Genomic DNA, 22652 nt, shown 5'->3' with positions numbered 1-22652 from the left:
ATGACGTCATTGACCAGCATCTTGAATGACCCATAAATGGGTCAACATAGCTGAGACTTCCCTTACTTAACCATTTTGGGGTCTCATGACTCTCAGTCAATGATAGCTTTTCGTGCACATTTCATCAAATTTCATCAATTCAACGGGTCTGGGTAAACTTTGCATGCCGATCATACGCAATGTGACTTGCGTATGGGCTATTATAGACCGGATCGGTTAGAATAGTTCCTTTATATACAACCAATACTTGACTAAGTTAAAGTCACCTAGAAATAGAATTTGTTTTTCTTTCAAACATAAGAGTATATGCTTACGAACAATAAAACAATTTTTTTAGTAAATGTTTGTCACGATTTATATGTTTAACAAATATATAAAGTTGTTTGGGGGCTGCCTCCGCCTACCCCTTTTGTGACGTCAATCGAGGCAGACTTTGCCTGCAATGCGTATAGTAAACACACGTGCAAATACATGTACGTCCAAGTCGGTTGGCATTGCCGGACAAAAAAAAAAAAAAAAAATCTTTTTGAAACGTACAAACTCACGACTTGGTCCGTACATGTACTTTGCAATTGTGTTTACTCTACGCATTACAGGCAAAGTCTGCCTCGATTGACGTCACGAACAGCGCCCTCTCGGGTCGGGGTCTACTCTTAAATTTGTAAATAACATAAGAACTGATTTTTTAAAACCTTAGTTAACTGTTTATTCACATTCCACTCATCAAAACACATATATTAGTGACAAAAGCTTTATCTTGAAAAAATACCGCTTCCAGGTGACTTTAAAGTCAGCAAAGAATGACGGAGTGATAGGATCATCATTTTGTCATGCTGTAACGGTTTGAAAATACTCTGATGACATAGTGCAGAACGATATTGCATTCTCAACTTAAAGGTAAAGTATTAGCCTAGATTCATTCCCAACATTTAGTTTTTACTAAATTTACGAACAATTTTATCCAAATGTGGTCATGTTAATGGTAAAACGTCACACAGTTCTCGTTTAAAGGGAAAGTACAGTTTGAGTTGAAGTTAAAGTACAGTAAATTTGTTTCTATTAATACGAAACAAGGACCATGTGAATTTTGATATCAACTCTGGCCATTTTAAAACAGCTCTCATTAAGATGAAGTACAGTTCAACTTAAAGGTGAGGTACAGTAACATTATTTCCTTCATCTTTTTGCAAATTTTATATGTTGTGGTCATGTTGGGGTAAAACAGCAAAACATTTCACGTTTACGATTTCAATCATTTAGTTTTTACTAAACACAAGAAACAAAGATCCTGTGCATGTTTAAAATCAAAACCCACAGTAATTTATTTGTATTGCTATCAAGCTAGTGTATGTGTACATGTAGCTAATGCAGATTCAGAGTTCAGTTGACATGAATTCGCATTTAGGAAAACCTTGTTCCCGTTTGACAGAGCATAATTACAATTGCAAATTCTCGCACCTCTTATATCGTAGCGAGTAGCCAAAGGGCTGTTCTCTTTCCAGTGGGGTCAAATTACATCACCTATAATGAGACAAGAACCTGGATTTATAAAAGCGAGACAGAAGTCGGGCTGGATATCCCTCACAGGGGGAAGAAATAAAAAACTCAAGTCCCGTTACTTTTGAGCCGAAGGTGTTCCCTAGAAAATTGCTCGTGGTCGGAAAGCGTGTTACCTTACAAAACCCTAGACTTTATTGGTACGGAATAGACAAGAGTCAGGTTACCCGACCGATAGGTAGGGGGCGTGATTCCTTGCCGAAGGTCAGTAAAGGCAATGGGACAAATTACAAGAAGATACTTTTTGTAAGAGATACTTCAATAGATTGGAGATTGTGTTGTTATCAGTGCACGTACTCGAAGATGATATTTCAACATCGTCGAGAAAGTATTTACAAGGGTTGAGAATGTGGATGTACTTTTTGGTTATTGTTCCTTTAAAGGCACTGGATAACTTTGGTAACTCTCGAAGACCAGTCTTCTCACTTGGTGCATCTCAACATATGCATAAAGGGACACACCTCAGAAAGTTTGAACTCAATTGGTCGTCGAAGTTGCAAGAGAATAAAGGAAGAAAAAACACCCTTGTCGCATATTAGATGCTTTCAGATGCTTGAATTCGAGACCTCTAATGAGGTCTCGAATTCAATTCAAATTTATTAGTGAGAAATTACTTCTTTCTCAAAAACTACGTTACTTCAGATGGAGCCGTTTCTCACAATGTTTTAAACTCTCAACATCTCTCCATTGCTCTTTATATACCAAGTAAGTTTCTATGCTCACAATTATTTTTGAGTAATTACCAATAGTGTCCAGTGCCTTTAAGACTTATAACTACAACCCTAGCGAAACATAATCCTGTTGGACTGAAATGAGGTTAATGTATTAACAGGAACTAGTATTCCCTACTTGATTTCTGATGACGGTGGGGTTTGTAATGGTTTATTTTGTACGGATAAACTTCTTACAAAAAGCTGCTTGGGAAATTTATGACAGTCAATACGGAAATGGGTTTTGGATTTATTCTTTAAAGTCAGTGGACACTATTGGTAGTACTCAAAATAATTATTAGCATAAAACCTTACTTGGTAAAGAGTAATGGAGAGAGGATGATAATATAAAACATTGTGAGAAACGGCTCCCTCTGAAGTAGTTTTCGAGAAAGAAGTAATTTTTCACGAGTTTGATTTAGAGACCTCAGATTTAGAATTTGAGGTCTCGAAATCAAGCATCTGAAAGCACACAACTTCGTTTGACAAGGACTTTTTCCCATTATTATCTCGCAACTTCGACGACCAATTGAGATCAAATTTTCACAGGTTTGTTATTTTATGCATATGGTGAGATACACCAAGTGAGAAGACTGGTCTTTGACAACTACCAAAGGTGTCCAGGGTCTTTAAAGGGAAAGTATCATTTGGTAACTACTAAAAAAAAAAACGACCATAACAAAACTTAGTTGTGAGTACCAGAGAGCTGTTGATATTATAAAATATTGCTATAAATGACACCATTTGAAGTAATGTAGTTTTGAATAAGAGGTATTTTTCAAAACAACATTTGAATCTGAGAAAAGCTTCAGGCGTGAAGACTTTCTCAGGGATCTGAAAGCACACATGCAGGTCTATGCAATATTAAGCATTTGTTTCTTTCAATTTGTTCTTGCAACTTCGAAGACCAACTGAACCCAAACTTTCACAGGTTTGTTTTTCAGGACAACATTTGAATCTGAGAGATGCTTCAGGCGTGAAGCCTTTCTCAGGCATCTGAAGGCATAGGGTAGTTGTTTCTTTCAATATGTTCTCGCAACTTCGATGACTAACTAAACCAAATTTTCACAGGTTTGTTATTTTATGCATCTATGGGATACACCGAACACAGCCCTGTGCAATAAGGGAAACTTGTTTTGTATCTGTTTTCTTGCAACTTTGACAACCAACTAAGCCGACATTTTCACAGGTTGTTTATCTTTATGCATGTTGGGATACACCAAGTTATGACGTATCCATGCCTTTAAACTATGGTTTGTTTTGACCGGCTTACGGTAGCTTGACAAAGGTTCAAATATTGGAGGAGTCTAACAGCGCCCGTAAATCCGACATTCGATGTAATTGATCGAATCAAATTTGACATTTATTGGGCAGCATGAACGCCTTACCTTGTTTGCCACTCAACTCATTTCATTCTAATTGATATTGACGGGGGATTTAAGCAGAAGCAAGCAGCACTCTTGCAAATCTTACACAACAAAACTACCATCCGTTTAGCATGCGATCTGGCGGGACTCACTTGACATACAATGCTGTATACAATACATGTTTTAAAAACCTGCTTGAACGAAAAGTCGTGAGTTTCGCTGAATTTCATTTGAAATGTTTTCAACCAATAAGGAAATCGAGTCTTATGACCAGAAATAGATTCTAATTGTGTAAAAAAATTCATTTCGAATACCCTTGTCCAGCGCTTTTTTGAAAGGATCGCGAAAAGCTCCGTTACGTAATCACTCATGTAACGTCATAGTTGGGAGCTCCAATTTGTATAGCCGCTTTGTTGCAACGTGGAGGTATAACATAGTTAACTCCAAGACATGATCTCAAAGCATTGTCAATTTGACGCACGCCATCAGCGGCAGAAGTGTTTCTAGGCTTTCAAAACCTTGAGGTTGGGGCCTAATTTTTTAATGGATAATTACGAAAATTCAAAATATATCAAAATTACATTTAAATCTTCTTTAAGGATATACTTATGAGAAGAAGAAAAAACAAGACTAAAAACCTCATCATAACATCATGTTACCTCCACCTCAACATAAACCACAATACAGCTCATTTGACTAGTCCCCTATACCTCACCTCCCAATACTAGGCCACAGTGTTGAAATATCGACTTGCATTTGCATACGCACATGATGTGAACCCAAAAGCTATAAGGTTGAACCGCCATCTTCATTAACTACGCCACAAAGACACCTTTTCATGTTAGTGAATGGACGTATAATTGGATACACTGCATCTCGAATTTATGATTGTTGATTTGACTTCCACTCCGGGCATCATGCAGCAGGTGTGACGTCATCATATCGTGACATTAAACTATGCAAATGATATCTGAACGAATAATTGTTTTTTTTTTCTTTTCTTTTCATTTACGGCAAAATGGTACCGGTAGAAAAAAAGATAACCAGGAAGCAACGTGGAAGCGGCATTTTGTGACCTCTGGTGTGTATTAACTCGGACTTTGTGAAACGTTTTCGAACCAAAGTGGAAGCTATAAAGTGGGCTCCACCTTCCTGTGTGGAGTACGGACCGTGGATACACATACAGTGTGTATGATTGCGCATAACCGTATACTGAGCTCAGGTTTGGTATGATCAGTCTAACCTCTTGCGGTGGTGTACAGTGAAGAATCGAGATACCTACAAAGCTTAGCTTATTCTGAGACTTCTAGAGAAAGAAAACAAAAATACCTCCCTCCTTTAGTTTTAAATTGAGGACGAGTCTCAAACAAACACTACTTGCTGGGAAGAAATAGGGAAGGCATACAAGGAAATTACGGTCTACATTGGAATTATCGATATATCACCGGCAAACACAAGCCCCGACGGCGCGTTCTCTCCGCCTGGCTGACTTTAGGGGATGGAATACCCGTAGTGTGCAGGAGGAAAAGGTAAGAGGAGGCTGGTGAGACCACACTGGCGAACAGTTCAATAAAGTGTATTCTGATTAAAGGGATTGTGGCCGATCTACCAGTATCTGTTAACCACTGTGCAAACTCCATCTGGTGGATAGCAAGCACAGGGCGCCATAAAAAAAAACCAGAAGCATTTTCTAACCAGTTTTTTAACGGACGTTTCGGTTTGGTATCCCTAGAGCCACAACCGTTTGATGGATTAGTGATTGACGCTGATTGTAAAAATACCCGCTGGTGACTTATTCTTGACGGCTCTCTGGAAGGATTATAACCCATCAGAAGGGAATTGTTTTACATTAGTAGTGAGGTAAGCCGTATTGTTTTTAAACTGTTAGTTTCCTTTTTGTGTGAAGTGTTTTGACTAGGGCTCGATATATCAAAACCGGTTTGAACGGCACGCGTAACTTCAGGAGAGACCTTTATCATGCTGCCTACATCTTGGTCATGTTCCTCGAATCGAGTAACAATAATGCATGCTAATAATCATCATGCAGTTAGGAACCAGACTATTTTGTCCTTCCAGCCTCGGTTTGGTAACATTGATATAAATGGGAGAAATTCAAGATGGCTTCGCCGTTTTTAGTTAAACAGCAGGACAATTCTTTTCAGAACTGAGAAGTCTCCCGAAATCCGAAGTATCTACTCCGCGGTATAGACAGTAATCTCTAAAGAACAAACTCTACCTGGCAAGTAGATACACATGGTGTTACCGCAAACCAAAAATACATTGATAACTCTGCAATGCTTCAAATAATATATTCAGGCAGTGTATTAAACCTTCAGAATCGAGTATATTTCTTTCCTGATATCTTAACGTTGGCATCAAAATGGTAAACTTGCATAGCCATTTATGAGTTCAAACACTACGTAATTATTCATAGGCTCTTTGGTGTAATTTCAGTGCATATTTCCAGTATCTTAATGTTGCCATCAACATATAAACTTGAACAGCCATTTAAGCGTTCAAACAGTATGCTAATATTCATGGGCGTTTTGGTGTAATTTCAGCGCATATTAATATTTTAAGTTAAATACCCTTTCCCGTATTGTCACTAATAGCCGACCATGACAATAATTTCTCCTCCCGGTCTCTAAAAAAAATAATGTCACAAATTTTCAAAGATAACTAATACAGTCACGCGCTGTTTTTTGTGACGACGTTTTTTTTATAATCCATAAAATTTGTTTACGCATGCTTGATGTGCGCTCCAAGAAATATTTTACGGGTTTCGGGTCAGTTTTTAAATGGCATATGATTACAAGTGAAGGGTTGGTGTATGTACCTCATATGTGACTCGTATACTTCAAGTAATATCTTTTTGTTGGCTCAGTGCTTTAATTGCAATTGAACATCTGTAATGATCAAGATGGTCATGAAATAAAAATGTCAATAAAAAAAGTAATCAAATTCAAGAAATAAAACAAAAAATGTTAGAAAATTATAATTTTGTTGTGCTATTCAATACTTTGAAGACCACTGCTCATTACACTGTATTTACCAGAAGCTCCAAAATATGCGAAAGCAATTTTATGAAATCCATACAACCAAATGACTTAACGGTCCCGAGCAGAAGTTTTGTTCATTTGTTTACAAAAATGTTTTATTCTTGTAAAAAAAAACTTGTTCTCACTGACTCTCTTTGTGAATTCGAGAATCAAATGTTTCAAAAATTGAATTAAATTGAGACCGCAAAGATCAACACAATTCAATGCATTTTTAGAACAATTAATATATAGTATGAAAAAACCACCAGCATCACACACTGGGTAGGCAGAATATCCACTTAATATTCATCTTTTAATTACAATCTAAAACCTCATATAGGTCCGGCTGACACGTAAAATGGTTTTAAAAAAAAATGCACTCCTTTCCAATTTTTCTATAAAAAAACAATTAAAGGCAGTGGACACTATTGGTAATTACTCAAAATAAGTATATAAGCATAAAACCTCAATTGGTAACGAGTAATGGAGAGAGGTTGATAGTATTATATATTGTGAGAAACAGCTCCCTCTGAAGTGACATAGTTTTCGAGAAAGAAGTAGTTTTCCACGAATTTGATTTCGAGACCTCAGATTTAGAACTTGAGGTCTCGAAATCAACCATCTAAACGCACACAACTTCGTGTGACAAGGGTGTTTTATTCTTTCATTATTATTTTGCAACTTTGATGACCGATTGAGCTGAAATTTTCACAGGTTATAGTTATTGTATGCATATGTTGAGATACACGAACTGTTAAGGCTAGTCTTTGACAATTACCAATAGTGTCTACTGCCTTTAATGAATTACGGTGCTTAGTTGTCAGTCTAAAGCACCCCTCAGTGACGATACCACAGTGAAAAGGTCATTCCCCCTCACTATTCAATTGAACAAGTGGAGATCCTAATGAAGCAAATTCCTTTCAATATCAAGTCAGACACAAAACACAGTTGGTGGACAAATTGAAACAAAAACAAACCTATCAACACCCACTGAACCTAATTCAAACTGCACTGCGTTTCATCCCACACAGAATATATAAAAACACAGTTATTCGACCGTAACAAAGTTATTACTAAAATTTGACCGCTAAAGTAGATAAAAGAAACGAATGTATGCGAATATGCCATTACATTTAAATTGACGCAGGGTTGCTAAGGGTGGGGGGGGGGGTGATCTGACTTTAATGAAAAAGTTCAGAGTTATTGCAGGTTTTACGGCCATATGCTAATTACTCACATAAAAGAACTGACTCGCATAATACAGACCGAGTGCAATGTTCAAGTGAATTCTATATCAGCCGTTAGGTCTATGCATTAGTTTCCCTTTTTGTATATTGTACATAATATTTTTGTTTTCATTTCTTTTATTTTTCTGTAAACAATTTTTATTTTATTTTATGTTTAACATTTACTTCTTGTATGTCTTTTAAACACAATTTAGCTCTTAGGCTTCGATATTTGAGTTTTTTAAAACCCACTATCATAATAATAATAATCATAAAATCCAGACTCTTCTACACAAAACAATAACACTCATATCCATACTGGTATATGTTTCAGGGCAAATAAACACTTCAATGGTTGACTTTGCTTAGTTACCTTTTGTATGATGAGTTCAGGCACCCAATAATTGATACCAGCCAATATAACTGGGCAGGTATTCTACAAAGGTCAAAAGTCACTACTGTTGCTATTCAATTATAATATCAGATTAAGTATCCACGACAATAATCCCATGGTGTAAAGCACAATTTACGGTCGATCCTTTCGCAAGCTCGTTCAAGGCACAAAGTTTTAATATAATATTTTAACATGCCTGTGATATTTTTTTTCCACAGGACTCGGGAAAGTACCGAGTCTACAGTGCTATGAAACACAGCGGTGAATGGGTAAAAAACAAAATTAATATTCTTTATCCCCGATGCAAATTTAACATCTCTTACCCGCTGCCAAAACGTAGGATTCGAACTGCCTCTAGCTACCGGGCAACCTCGGTAGTCTAGTTGGTAAGACACTGCTCCAGAATTACACGGGTCGTGGGTTCGAATCCCACCCGGGTAACATGCCTGTGATATTTTTTTTTCGCAGGACTCGGGAAAGTACTTAGTTTACAGTGCTAACACACATCGGTGTATGGGTAAATCCAAAATTTATTACATGATACTTGCATAACATTCAAATGTAGTCCAACAAACAGGAAATACTGTATGTTACAACGCCCGATGATTCCACAATGCATATAAACACAAGTGTTACCTAAGCATTGTTTCCTCATGAACCTTTAAGTAGACAGGACGACTAATATCTCTCTCTCTCTAAAACTACTTTACTTCAAATGGTGTCGTTTCTAGCAATGTTCTATATTGCTAACAGCTCTCCATCGCTCTCTAACAGGTAAAGGGTTTGATGGTTATGTTTGGAAGAATTACCAAAATTACTCCCTGCCTTTAAACACATTAGAAAAATCAAGTTGGATATTTCAGGGTAATGTGAATGGCATATTATTCTCCACTTGTTGCAATTTTATTTTATCAGTTAGGCTCCGATAATGACTCTGCTCAGGGTCGAAGCGTCAGACCATTAACTTTTTTGTTGCATTAATACCATCGTTCCCTTTGGTTGATAAGTTTTAGCAATATAGCTAAAAATTTAATTATATTTTTTCAATTGTTGTTTTATCATGACAATTAATATTTGAGCCAATGTCTCTGCATTAAAAACATATTCAAGACAAAAAATGTCTTCAGACCCACGCAAACAATCGGAAGGAAATCGAAATAGGTATCTTGACGGGAGTTGAAATGGATATCTGAATGTCAGGTTGAACAAACTGCTACCGAATTAACGTAATATCAATGAATGCTGTGTTGTCTTTACTGTATACCATTTGATATAATATGATACATCAATTGTTAGTTTAAATTATATAAAAACAATTGTATATGGTACGTCAATGTACTGAGGCGGGAGATGGAGTTGCCTAGTGGGTAACTTTAGCATCATGGTGTGACCTGATTAGCTTCAAAACCTATTACACCTGCTGCTCTGTCTAGTCTAGTGAACATCGAACAGCTAGCTCCCATGGCGGTTCTGTTAATCTATAGGTCGCGTATAACCCGGCTTCTTCCCATTCCTGATCTTTGGATAGCTCAAAGTCGTAGAATAACCAAAGTTTTTAAAGGCATTTTATTTTAACCCTGTACATATATAGATGTACAGTACAACTACAATGGCTGTGCAAATTATTGTATATCAAAGGGTGGTCGCGTATTTGATATATCGTCAAAATGTAGGAGGAAGATGCGCTATAGGAATACATAATCTAAAAAGCTTGACTGACGGCAGAAAAGCTTGATAGATTCAAATTTTGGGCATCAAAACTGGTATTTTTTTACATAACCACATAACCTCAGAGTGTAATGTTTCTCAACATAACTTCAAAGTGTAATAATTATCAAAATTCTTTATACTATCGAAAGCTGCTGTAAAGGTTTCTAACTTAAAAGTTTCTAATTTAAAGAGTATTTACCCAAAATATCAGTCCAATCACGTGCTTTTTTACGCATTATAGCCAATTCAGTTCAATCTTCTAATGCTCAAACCGAAATCACATAAACGTAACGATGCTTTTCAATATTGAGCGTGTCTTGATGCGACTCTGGCTTAGACATAGGTTTGCGAAGCATGCAGTGAGCTTGCATACAACGGGATTCAAAATGGCGGCCGATGCTTAAGCCACAGCCGGGAGTTGCTATAGAGCATTAAAGGCTGTATTCAAAATTGGCGGCTACGGCTACGGCTCCAATTGTTGCTTAGTATGTTACTAAGGACGTCCCATACTTCAACGCATGATGACGCGGACATATAGCCGTAGCCGTTGCTGAAGCCGCTAATTCGGCCGTAGTGACCATACGACTATTCTGGCTAGACTGTGGCTTCATTTATTATATATCTAACTCATTGTCACAGCTCATATTCTACACCTCACATTATTCCCTTTCTCCTCGTTGTTAGACTAATTAAACGCCAGAGAGTTAAAGGCAGTGGACGCTATTTGTAATTACTCAAAATAATTATTAGCATAAAACTTTTCTTGGTGACGAGTAATGGGGAGAGGTTGATGGTATCAGACATTGTGAGAAACGGCTCCCTCTGAAGTGCCATAGTTTTCAAGAAAGAAGTAATTTTCCACGAATTTGATTTCGAGACCTCAGATTTAGAACTCGAGGTCTCGAAATCAACCATCTGAACGCACACAACTTTGTGTGACAAGGGTGTTTTTTCTTTCATTATTTTTTTCGCAACTTCGATGACCGATTGAGCTAAAATTTTCACAGGTTAGTTATTTTATGCATATGTTGAGATACACCAACTGTGAAGGCTAGTCTTTGACAATTGCCAATAGTGTCCATTGCCTTTAAGTCTTCCATCGGCATTTGGTGCATGCACGTATGGTCTTTTAACACAGTATAATAATCCTTTACAAAAGATGCGACATCTGGTAAACAAGGCATTCTTAATGATTAATTTCTGGTGGATGCAGCCAACACTGGATGATTGATTGGTGAGGGTCTGGGGGTATTACAAGCCATGGTCATTCCTCAAATGATAACAAATTAATATGAAATCTAAGTCTTTACTGTTGAGTTCTTGAATATCATCAGCCACAGTGTGTGGCCATGCGGTACCAATCCCTTTAAATGCACTCGCTTTGCTGCCATCTTGATTTGCTTCCATTCAAGTCAATGCAAATCAAGCCAAAGATCGTATTATAAAATAGTCGGTTCCTTTTTTGGTTGACATCTATAGAAAGCCACTGGGTCAGAATTAACCCGATTCCGTAGGGCTTGATCCTTGCCTGGGTCAATGGAACCCGGAATTAGTCAAAAAGAAATGAGTCATACTGCACAGAATCCGAGCTACACTCAATTGTTTTACCTGCTTCCGGGCCGGGTCAGCTTGACCCTGTATTCGGCCAAGCTCTCTTTGACCAAAGATCCGGGTCACTTGTAACCTGTTTTCTATTTTTAGAGCTTGACGTAAATCTCATTTTTAAGCACGAGTGCACCTTTAACTTGTAGCGGTTATGACAAAGCGAATGACACTATACGGAAACATATAATGCAGGCTTTTTCAATAACTCGCCTCATTTGCCATAATTGTGGGGATGATATTGATCACGTGACGCGTGTACGGGTCCAATCAACATTCAAGAGGGGTTAGTGAATGTGTTGTTTAAACCACCTCTACGGTCAGAAAAAGACCAATCAACCTGAATTTTAGTCGGAAAAGTGACTTACTTTTAATAATTTATTAACAACTTTGTATTTAGGATTTGAATATTTTCAATATAAAGCTCGTATGACAAAATGACCCTTTCTCTAAGCTCACACAAAGTGCCTTTGTGCAGTTGCCAAGGTTCAGGTCTTATTATTCAACTAATTGATTGGAGTACGTTTGGTGATTTTTAGACTAAAGTTGGACCAGTTCATTCAAAAAGTTGGTGTTTGTATGGCTGATCTTTTTTAATGACTTGTTGCTGCAACTAGAACTACGTAGTCCTCGGGAAAGGTGTGGTTCTCAAACGTTGTATACTACAGAGAGCTGCTGTGTGTATAACTTCTTGTATATCCTTTGATTGTTCAATTCGTTTCGTTTTTTTTTATGGCGAATACAATGAAATGAAATGAAAAGAATCTCAGCCTAAAGTCATGTACCGATGTCTATTTTTAGCACCAGACATTACATCATATTCTAAGAAAGGAGAGCATTCCTTAGTATCACTTGAGTACATGCGATATCTTCCCATAGCAGACAAGTAGATTAACCCTGCCTCCAGAGACATTTAAGCAGCGTTTATATCCGGCAGGACGCTACCATCAAAATGTGGCCAAGTGTCTTTCTCTCCTTAAAGCAATCGCACAACATCGGTAAACAGTTTTATCCAAAGGCCCACACTTCGTATATCACAACTTCATATCAAATAACAAACCTGTAAAAATTCAGGCTCAATCGGTCATCGGAGTCGCGAGAAAATAACGGGGAAACCCATGTTTTTGCACGGTTCGCCGTGTCATGACATGTGTTTAAAACAAATCCGTTTTTCTCGATATCGAGAATTGATAATTGCTTTAATGTTTTCTCAAAAAGTAAAGCATCTCATGGAATAATATTTCAAGGGAAGTCTTTCACCATCACCTTCTTTAAACCTTAAACCCTGTAGGTTATTTGTAAATCTGTGAACTTTTGATTTCTGTCCTGTCCAGAAAGTGTCCCATGGCTTAAAAGGCACTGGACACTATTGGTAATTGTCAGATACCAGTCTTCTCGCTTGGTGTATCGCAATATATGCAAAAAATAACAAATCTGTGAAAATTTAGGCTCAAATAATGATTTGCAAGAGGATAATGAAAAGAAAAAAACATCATTGTTGGCTTCAGCTGAAGTCTTTATTATTTGACTAAGAAATGTTATATACCTCTTTCTCAAAAACAACATTACTCACCAGCTCTCCATTACTCGTTACCAAGTAATTTTTTATAGTAACAATTATTGAGAGTAATTACCAATAGTATCCAGCGCCTTTAAAGATGATTTCGATCAAGGTTCGACCACAGGCATTAGACAATGTATATTTTGGACGTTGAACAAAACATGTACCAGCCAAAGAAATGGGCAATAAATTTTGGCGCCATCCCATCCAGTTGACGCGTTGTAATTTGAAAAAAATTCTTGTGACCATACAATCTCAAAAAGTACGTAACTGTGCTGGACATTTTCCACTTGTTATTTTAAATGGGAAGTTTTTCGGGAAATAGTTCGATCGAAAAGGTGTGACCTTTTTGACCATTGGTCAGTAGTAAACGTTTACCATTTTACGAGATAAAGAAAACTTGTGCAGATCCTTTTGGAAGCAATAGCTAGCCTTCGGAAGTATTATTCGCTTCACAGAAATACCATCCGAATTAATAACGATTATTACAATAAGACAGAAATCCACCTGAGACACGGAGTACACGTCAAAGCAATGACCTATTTAAAGAAAAAATTACCTGCAATAATCTCACCCATCTCAAATTTGACACTACAATAACGCCCGAAGCCATAATGTGGTTTTACTATAAGTCGTCTGCACATGTAATAAGTTAAGCCTACTTGATTATGGGAGCTCGTTTGTGGAACAACTCATGTCTGACTTCAAAAGCTGATCTTAATGAATAACACAGCCCTATCTGTCACAAATGGTTATATGTTTATTATACACGAAGGAGTAATATTCAAAGGAGTTTTAGAACTGCAAAACATAGTTAATGGCCTGACGTTTCGACCATAACAGAGTCTTTCTCGAAGGCTAAATGACAACACAACATGAACGGGTATTAAGTGTAACAGATGCAGTCAATATTAATTTTTGGTTTTTACCCATAAACAGCGATGTATGTAGCACTGTATGCTAAGTACTTTCCCGAGTCCTGTGAAAAAAATCACAGGCATTTTTAATGCAGTCAAGTGAGAATACATGAATATAAAGAGAGAGGCAGAAAGAACGCAGAAAAAGCAAGGGGAAAACAATATTATAATCTTAAATATTTCTGGAAGTGTCGCCTTCGCACGGTTCAGAGCACCGAATTCAAACTCTGGTGTTTCTGATCAGTAGTGTGTGGGTTCGAATCCCCAGCCGTGGCACTTGCGTCTCTGTGGTTATACGTATATAAGTGCCTCAATGGCACACAAAAAGTATAGTCATATCAACTTGAAAAGCAAGTCGCTACATCACCTCGAATGACCAAATATTCTAGGTCTTTCTTAAAGCCATTATACACTTTCGGAACAGAAACAAAAAAAGTTCACAAATTTACAAATTAATTACAGGGTTTACAGAAGGTAATGGTGAAAGACTTCTCTTGAAACATTATTCCATGAAATGCGTTACTTTTCGAGAAAACATTAAAACAATTATCAATTCTCGTTGTCGAGAATTACGGATTTATTTTAAACACATGTCATGACACGGCGAAACGTGCGGAAACAAGGGTGGGTTTTCCCCGTTATTTTCTCCCGACTCCGATGACCGATTGAGCCTAAATTTTCACAGGTTTGTTATTTTTGAGATTAGTTGTGACACACGAAGTGTGGGCCTTTGCACACTACCGAATGTGTCCAATGGCTTTAATTTTTTTAGAGACTGCCTCTGAAACTACAGCCCCTGGGTAAACTCATGTCACCCTCTATGTTAAATAACATGGAGTAATTATAATACTACATAATCCAATGGAGTATCGTACTAATCACATTGCATGTTTCATCACCATCTTCCACGAGCATGATGTGGTGCATGGCACTCGCAGTCACTAATGCTCTGAGATAACTTAATCCAACCGCCACTGGCAAACCACGTTTTTAATCGATTGGTTCCACAAACCACAAAAGCAAAATCTTTTCACGGAACTTTCACCTAAGACAATGTGGTGATGTTTTGATTTTAGACTTAATTACAAAACCACAAAATATGGCTGGGAGTGTCTCGTGTGTTTTAATCACCAGAGTCTGGTTTATAGTGACGCCTTTAGCAATAGGGTGGATGGCCGACCGGTAACCGCCTTTTTATGGCTCGATGGTTAACAAATTGTGATTGTTTTTCTGGGAAATAAATCCTCACAGGAATTCCATAAGGCTTGTCAGCAGAAATGTGTAATTCCATATTTACCGTAAATACTTATCGTAAATCTTCTCAATCAAAGGCGAAGGACACAAGTTAGTTTGTTTAATTTTCTTACATTATGGTGAGGTTTGTGTGACTGTTATGTTATGTTATTTTAGGGGATATAATACGTTTTGTATTGATGCTGAAAATAAATGACAATAAAAACGTACGTGTTTAGAAGTACATCAGCTTCAGACAGTACAAATAATTTTGAAAGACATTTTCACTTCGAGTACTGCGGTTATGGAAAAGGATATCACTTTTGATCCCTACAAACGGTTTCAAAAATCAAAGGTATACTTTACTATTAAACAAAGTATGTGCATTTTTTCAAAACAATTTTTTTTTTTTGCAATGCACTGGCGTGTTAAAATTGACATCATAGGTTTTGTCACAGATATCCAAATAACACCAGATGCATAGTTGCGTTGGCAAAAATGTTGTTTAAACACCCTATGGTGTTAATGTTGATTTTGTTTGTAGTATCTATATTTGACGGCATGGTGTCAATTGTAACACCCCATTTGTATGCAGTGTGTATAATTTTTTTGAATAAATTTAAGCTCTATACAAAACCACTTCCGAAACGATACAACATTAATTATTATAACAGCCTGAGCGACATTTGACATAACATCTTTATTTCCCCCCCAAAAAATAACTCAGACCAGCCTGAATATTCCTGGTGCTAATTATAGAAGTCTATTGAAGTCCTATAGTCGCTGTGATTTCGTAGTTCGTGCCCATACAGCCAGTCAAGTAACAAGGGCAGCCTAATAAGCGTGCATGAACACAATAGCTCCATCACGCTCTATCAGAACTGTGCTTTATCAAATCAAACAGAACTCCGCTTATTTGTCTGTATTGTCAGATGCCATTTTGGCTTGGATTTAATATTCACAGTATGGTTTCTTGAAGTTTAGATCAGACTGGAATTCCAAGATTACGGATAGTTGTTGTGATTGACTCATATACTAACCAGATGATAGGTTAAAGCCATTGGACCCTTTCGGTACAGAAAACAAAAAAAAGTTCACAGATTTACAAATAATTTACAGGGTTTATAGAAGGTAATGGTGAAAGACTTCTCTTGAAATATTAGTCCATGAAATGCTTTACTTTTTGAGAAAACGGTAAAACAATATAAATTCTCGTTAACGAGAATTACGGATTTGTTATAAACACATGTCATGACACGGCGAAACGCGCGAAAACAGGAGTGGGTTTTCCCGTTATTTTCTCCCGACTCCGATGTCCGATTGAGCCTAAATTTCCACAGGATTAATATTTTATATATAAGTTGTGGAACTGATCGATTGTTTTAATCCTATATAAATAAAGATGTATACATTAAAATAACATGTGAACATTTCAATTTCAAAGGTGGTAGCGTTTTTGAGATATCGCTGAAATCCGAAGCAATTATGTCCACGCAGGAAGACAAATCCCAGGAATACCCAATCTGAGAAACGTAACTACAGTAACGCTTCAAAGGTTCATATTTTGGGACATAAAAACTGATACCTTATTACATAGCCACATTACTTCGAAGGGGAATAATTCTCAAAAGGTTTTATACCATCGAAGGCTGTTGTAGTCTTGAACCAAAAGTTTGTATTGCCAGTTATAGGTCTGGCGCATTGTATATCTAAATTAAACAAATTTTTAGATTCAGAAATCTAATAATACATTTATATCACCCCAAATAATTCCCGAGAAAGCACAATTGTATAAATAAAGTACTGATGGTAAATGTGTATGGATTGCTGTCTCAGGATTCTTCATAAATATTAATTTAGTTAGTGTTACCCTTAACATTAATTTAGTTAATAGTATTACCCTTAAAGGCAATAAAACAGTCTGTCTAATCCGCTATATTGTTTTCCTTTCGTCGTCAATGATTCAAAGGTCGAAGTAACAAATAGAGTAAGTAAAAGCTGAGGTTATTGTTAACTTACTCGCTCAATCGGCCCATCCGTTTTGTTAGAATTGCTTAAAGACCGTCAACAAGTTTAGCAGTTTTATGATCTGCTGGTACCGTCTATATGAAGTAAACTGGGGTGTGTTTTATTGCTTTGGTATTAAAATGAGAATTGCAAATAAACACCATGGACACATTTGTGAATATCATTTCTTTAAAGATTTCGTCTTGACTTTACTAATAGTGATTTGGGTTTGAATAGAATACGGTGTTTTGGGTTAATTTATATTCATTTGGTATGTCAGAATCCATATTTTTTGAAGATTTGTAAACAATTTGCAAAACAGCTGTATTTAAGGGTGGTATATTTTAATTCCTTTTAGTGCTTTGCCAGTGAAAAATGTACTAAAATACACATTTTTTTTTAAATTATGATAAAACAAATAATGAATTAAAGAAAAATTGTTATAAATATCAGCGACATCATTTTCATTTTTACGAAAGAAAACAACAAACAAAGTTGCTTTATCTGTTACTCATAGGCCTAGAGTTGTAGTTAAAAAAAAAAAACCTAGATCAAAATAAGGTATAATACTACATATACAACTAGATGAGTTAAGGTTTTCTTTGCTGATGATATAATGACATACGATGCTTGGTTGGCTAGAATCAAGGACACGTGTATACAAAGCTGGTTGTTTTGACACGTTGAGAGATCATATAACATGTTGCTTCTGCACTATAGGCACGAGCAGGCAGCGATACCAATCGATACGATATCTCCTTCTAATAGGAGAACGCTACATACAACCCCACAGCCATCATGTATACAGTGGCCTTGTGGAATCAAAGATAGACAGCCTCCGTGATTATATAAAATGCATACAGATTTTATTTTAAGTAGGATTCGAAACTTTGCATGGTGGAAATACGCCATGGGAAGGTTTGCGGTAGCACCATGTAATGGCTATCTCTAAAGAGTTGGGGTGGTTCTGAAAAGAACCGTTGGTTTAAAATTGTCTTGGTTTCATTTTATTTGTCTTCACATGTTTCAACACGCTCTTCTTAGAAACAAGAGTCGCAAAATATGTAGGCCTACTTCCCAAAAACAATTTTTTTTTGTAAATTATGAATTTCCAAAAAACAAGATTCGCTAAACAGGTACCTCAAAAAACCAACACTCGCTGAATATATACCTGCAAAATAACAATTTACACTTGCGGTGGCACTAATGGGCTTTTCTATGTGTATAATGTTAATTCAAATCAACGCCAGTTCGGTGCCAAATAATACATTGAAAGCTTCGCGGCAAACTGGTGGATCATAGAGAAATGTGTGCCCTTTCTCTATGGGTAAAGCGTTCTTCAATATAAACAGAGCCAGAAGTGTTTAAATAGCCGACTGAAGGTGCATTATTTACCAAAGATCAGTGCCGCAACACGTTTTCTTTAACTCGGTTGAGATTGATTGAGTCTCCTTTCTAAAGCTATAGACACAGTGTTCTTCATCGATTGAAATTAGTCTAGTTTCAAGCCGTCGGGTTTGCTATATCTTAACCCGTTTGCTTTAAGTTAAAGGAGTAGTGAGAAAATAGAACTAGCTGTTGCAAATAACTTCCAACTAAACTGACATTTAGTTTAAATTAAAAAATAGTTATTGGTCTGACGTTTCGACCCTAGCGGAGTCTTTCTCGAAGGCTAAATGTGTTGTGGTACAAGTTTGAAATGAAATTGGGTCTATTTCAACTCTCAACCTGAACCACTCATAACCGATGTTTTAGAGATTCATTAATGTTCAGTGACGTACATCTTTAAATCGACTTCAAAAAGATAACGGTATACCAGTATATCTTCAAATGAAACAACTGGTTTTTTTTTCCAAACTTTTGGTGAGGGTAGGTTCCGTAATAGGCTGCGGATTTGCTTTAAAAGTAGGCTTGCTAGAGTCTTAAAATGACCACAGGATAGGTTCAAGAAAATATATTGAGAGTTGTTTCAAGCTGACAGGTCATTTCCGTGAAGATGTGGTGAGTAGACTTGGAAAGTGATCACCGCTTAGATTCATTTCCTCTATTTCTAGAAGAGGAACTTAAGACAAGATCTGCATATAGTGAGGTTTGTGTTATCGAGCGTAAGTACAACATAATCTCGACATGAATAATTAAACATAAAGTCATGGACCTACATTTTAGAAGGGGAGTATAATGTTAACGAAATAATAAATCTTGTTAATGGATTGCCAATGTCAGCCACGTATAAGAAGACCAGCTTCATGTTGCAAAGCATTGTTTATAGAACATCCGCACTTCATTATTTGTTGTTATTTTTTCACTAAGAAATCTAATTTCCCATTACAAACAAGCTTCAAAGACTGTAATTGTAGTCTCTTGTTTTAGATATCAAGTTATAAACCACAAAGGAAGATGGGAAACGTATACGCTAGACTTGATTCAAGTCCCATTCTCGTGTGAGAGGTCCCTATGCATATAACCCCAACTTACTATAACACAACACGTCGCATACGTCAAAATGTGGTCCCGAGCATGCGGAACAGGTTGGGGAATGCAGAGCATCACAAAATAGTAGTTTCCTGGGGATGATCTGACACGGGATTGGGACTTGAGTCAAAAGTCTACGTATACCCTGCCTTTAATGACTACGTTTTGTACTTACATGCACAGTGGTCTTGTTCGGGAAAATAAACATTACCAAGTCTAAATTATCTCAATGTGCTTTAAACAAAAATGAGTTGAACATAGAAACATTTACTAGGGCAAGGGTGGGCTTCACAGAGAGTTAAAACTAGTCTTATCTCGAGTTAGGACTCGTCCTAACTTAGGACTGGCCGTGTGATTTTAATTTCTCCTTAAAAGTCCTAAGATTATATTTGAAAATTGGCCCGGGGTGGATTTCATAAAGAGTAAAGACTAGTCTTATCTCGAGTTAGGACGACTTACTCGTCCTAACTTGGGACTAGCTATATGTTTTGAATATCTCCTTTGAAATAAGGACTAGTCTTAACTCTTTGTGAAATCGTCCCCGGACTCAGTAAAAATGTTTAGCCATACAAACCTTGCAGTCTTAAGTATTCCCCCCCCCCCCAAATTCAAGCACTGCTATATACACAAATATGTGATTCTGAAAAATACTGAAAATTTACTTCTACATATTCGGCTTCACAAAATAATAATAAGTGAAATAAACATCAGTCTGCTTTGACAGATAGTGCAAAGCAATCTCTTCATTTCAGAAAACAGTGATATCGCACCATCCAAGGTCTTACACGTGGCTTTTTCAAAAATAACGGCTGGATCGAAAGCTACCGTTGGTGCATTGCCTATGGGAACTGTCATAATAGAAACCGTACACCATGGAGGCAAATTACATGTTGATGATGATTGCAGACTTAATGCAATCGTTTCCACGGATTATAACTTCATGTTTTGAAAATCAACACTCAATTTTGAAATAAATACAAAGATGGCGTGCAGAGAAATGTCGATGAGTGCATATTATTATACACGGACCCTGATTTGTGACTTATTATATCATTTTAAATATGAATTGTTATCCTTACATACATACTAATAATAATAATTTACTTTTAATATAGCATCTTACATATAACAATCTCAAAACGCTGTACATTGATGTGTATGAAGCACTGTATACTCCGCACTTTCCTGAGGTATGTGGGAAACAAACCCTCAACCAAATCACTCGGGTGGGATTCGAATCCACAACCTTTGTTTTGCTAGAACAGGTGCCTTACCACCAGACTACTGAGCTAGCCTTTACGTTGCTAGAGCAGATGTGTTTTGACATTGTGGGGTGCACCCCTAAATGTTTTCAATAGAGAATATTAAAGAATTTTAGGTATCTTAGACAATACCTGGGGACAGCCCACGATGTCGCTCAACCAATTATGGTTAAATCTGCCTTTGATATATACCCAAAACAAACGGTGTACTCTAACGGTGTACGCCAGATCTCAAAAAGGATATTTAAACGATAGTATTGTCTTTTCATACTTCATAATCCATAATTCTGGAACTGAGGGACAAACATAAAACTAATAACCTCAACCCCCAAGCTGTAAAATATTACTTTTAAATTAAAGAAATACATCATTTTAATCAATGTTTCACTATAGTTTCCATTCGTTGGTATTGTAGTATGATTACGTCTTTTGTATCAATTTTATATTAGCATTGAACGGAACTGCATAATTAATTGCTTAACACCTCCAAGGCGCTAACCATTTTTAAACTGTCAAGGAAAGCACGTTACAATGTCTGAGCTGTGGGACATAGAGTGACAGGGAACCTTGCGTCGTGTGATTGTAACGGCTACGGCCGCGGTGGTATCACGGCCGTTATGGATGCGGGTTATTCTTCTTTGACGCCCTACCTAATTGTCTAACCACGTGCTTCTTCTTTATTTGAGACTCTGATTAAAAACTGGTGCTGTTGGTGTATTGGTGAATGCTTAAAGTGCACAGGACACCTTTGGTAATTGACAAAGACTAGTATTCTCACTTCGTGTATCCTAACATATGTATAAACAAACAAACCTGGGAAAATTCAAACTCAATTGGTCATAGAAGATGCAAGAGAATAATGAGAAGAAAAAAAGACAGAAAAAAAACATTTTTGCACAAATTTGTGTGCTTTCATAATATGCCTTAAAAAAAAATAAAGCCAAGAACCCAATAGAGAGAAGACAAGGAGAGAAGGGAGTTTCAGTTTAAGATGTGGGAGGAAAACCAAAGAGAATTGTTCCAGGGAAAACCAAAGCAGTCAGAGTAGACTGAAAATCCAATTCACATAGTGACCCCAACGGGATTCGAACCGGGGTTCCAGAGGTGGAACGCGAGGAATAATTCAACCACACTCGCCAAACCCTCTCATTTTGTTTCAAGTACAACATGTTTGTATGTTTATATGAGAAGAAAAAAACCTTGAAATCGTTCAAAGTTAAGGCCTGCTTTTATTTCGTTGTCTCAAGTATTTTTTTGTGTTAAGTATTTTGGTATTAGTTTTTATATATATATTTTTTTCTTATCAAACTGTTCCAGTGCAGACATAAACACTATGGGTCGGGTAACGAACATCTGCCGTGAGTCCACGCATAATGCACGTAACACCGAAAAGTAATTTAGAGTAAAACCACAGCTTGTCAATTTAGAATTAAACTTTCATACGTGGTGACCATGAGTAAAAAATAAACATCAATAACATTATAGCATAACGTCGTGAAATAACTGGCGTTCCTATAGTGGAACTATATCCGCAATAGCTGAGGCTTTGTTTTATTACCTCGTAAATTATGGTGGCGGTGTCAGAGCTTGAGGTAG

General features: G+C 36.9%; 1 protein-coding gene across 2 annotated transcripts in view; it reads left to right on the top strand.

Moving 5' to 3' along the window:
* Window positions 1-5093: 5093 nt before the first annotated feature.
* Window positions 5094-22652, top strand: part of LOC139947950 (short transient receptor potential channel 4-like) — a 162963-nt gene continuing 145404 nt past the window's right edge. For both annotated transcript variants that reach the window (XM_071945833.1, XM_071945830.1), the window contains exon 1: window positions 5094-5494. The gene's annotated coding sequence lies outside the window, so the exon portion shown is untranslated. The remainder of the gene's footprint in view (window positions 5495-22652) is intronic.

This window comes from Asterias amurensis, chromosome 15 (assembly GCF_032118995.1).
Source record: "Asterias amurensis chromosome 15, ASM3211899v1".
Lineage (NCBI taxonomy): Eukaryota > Metazoa > Echinodermata > Asteroidea > Forcipulatida > Asteriidae > Asterias > Asterias amurensis.
This window is presented reverse-complemented; position numbering and strand designations above follow the sequence as displayed.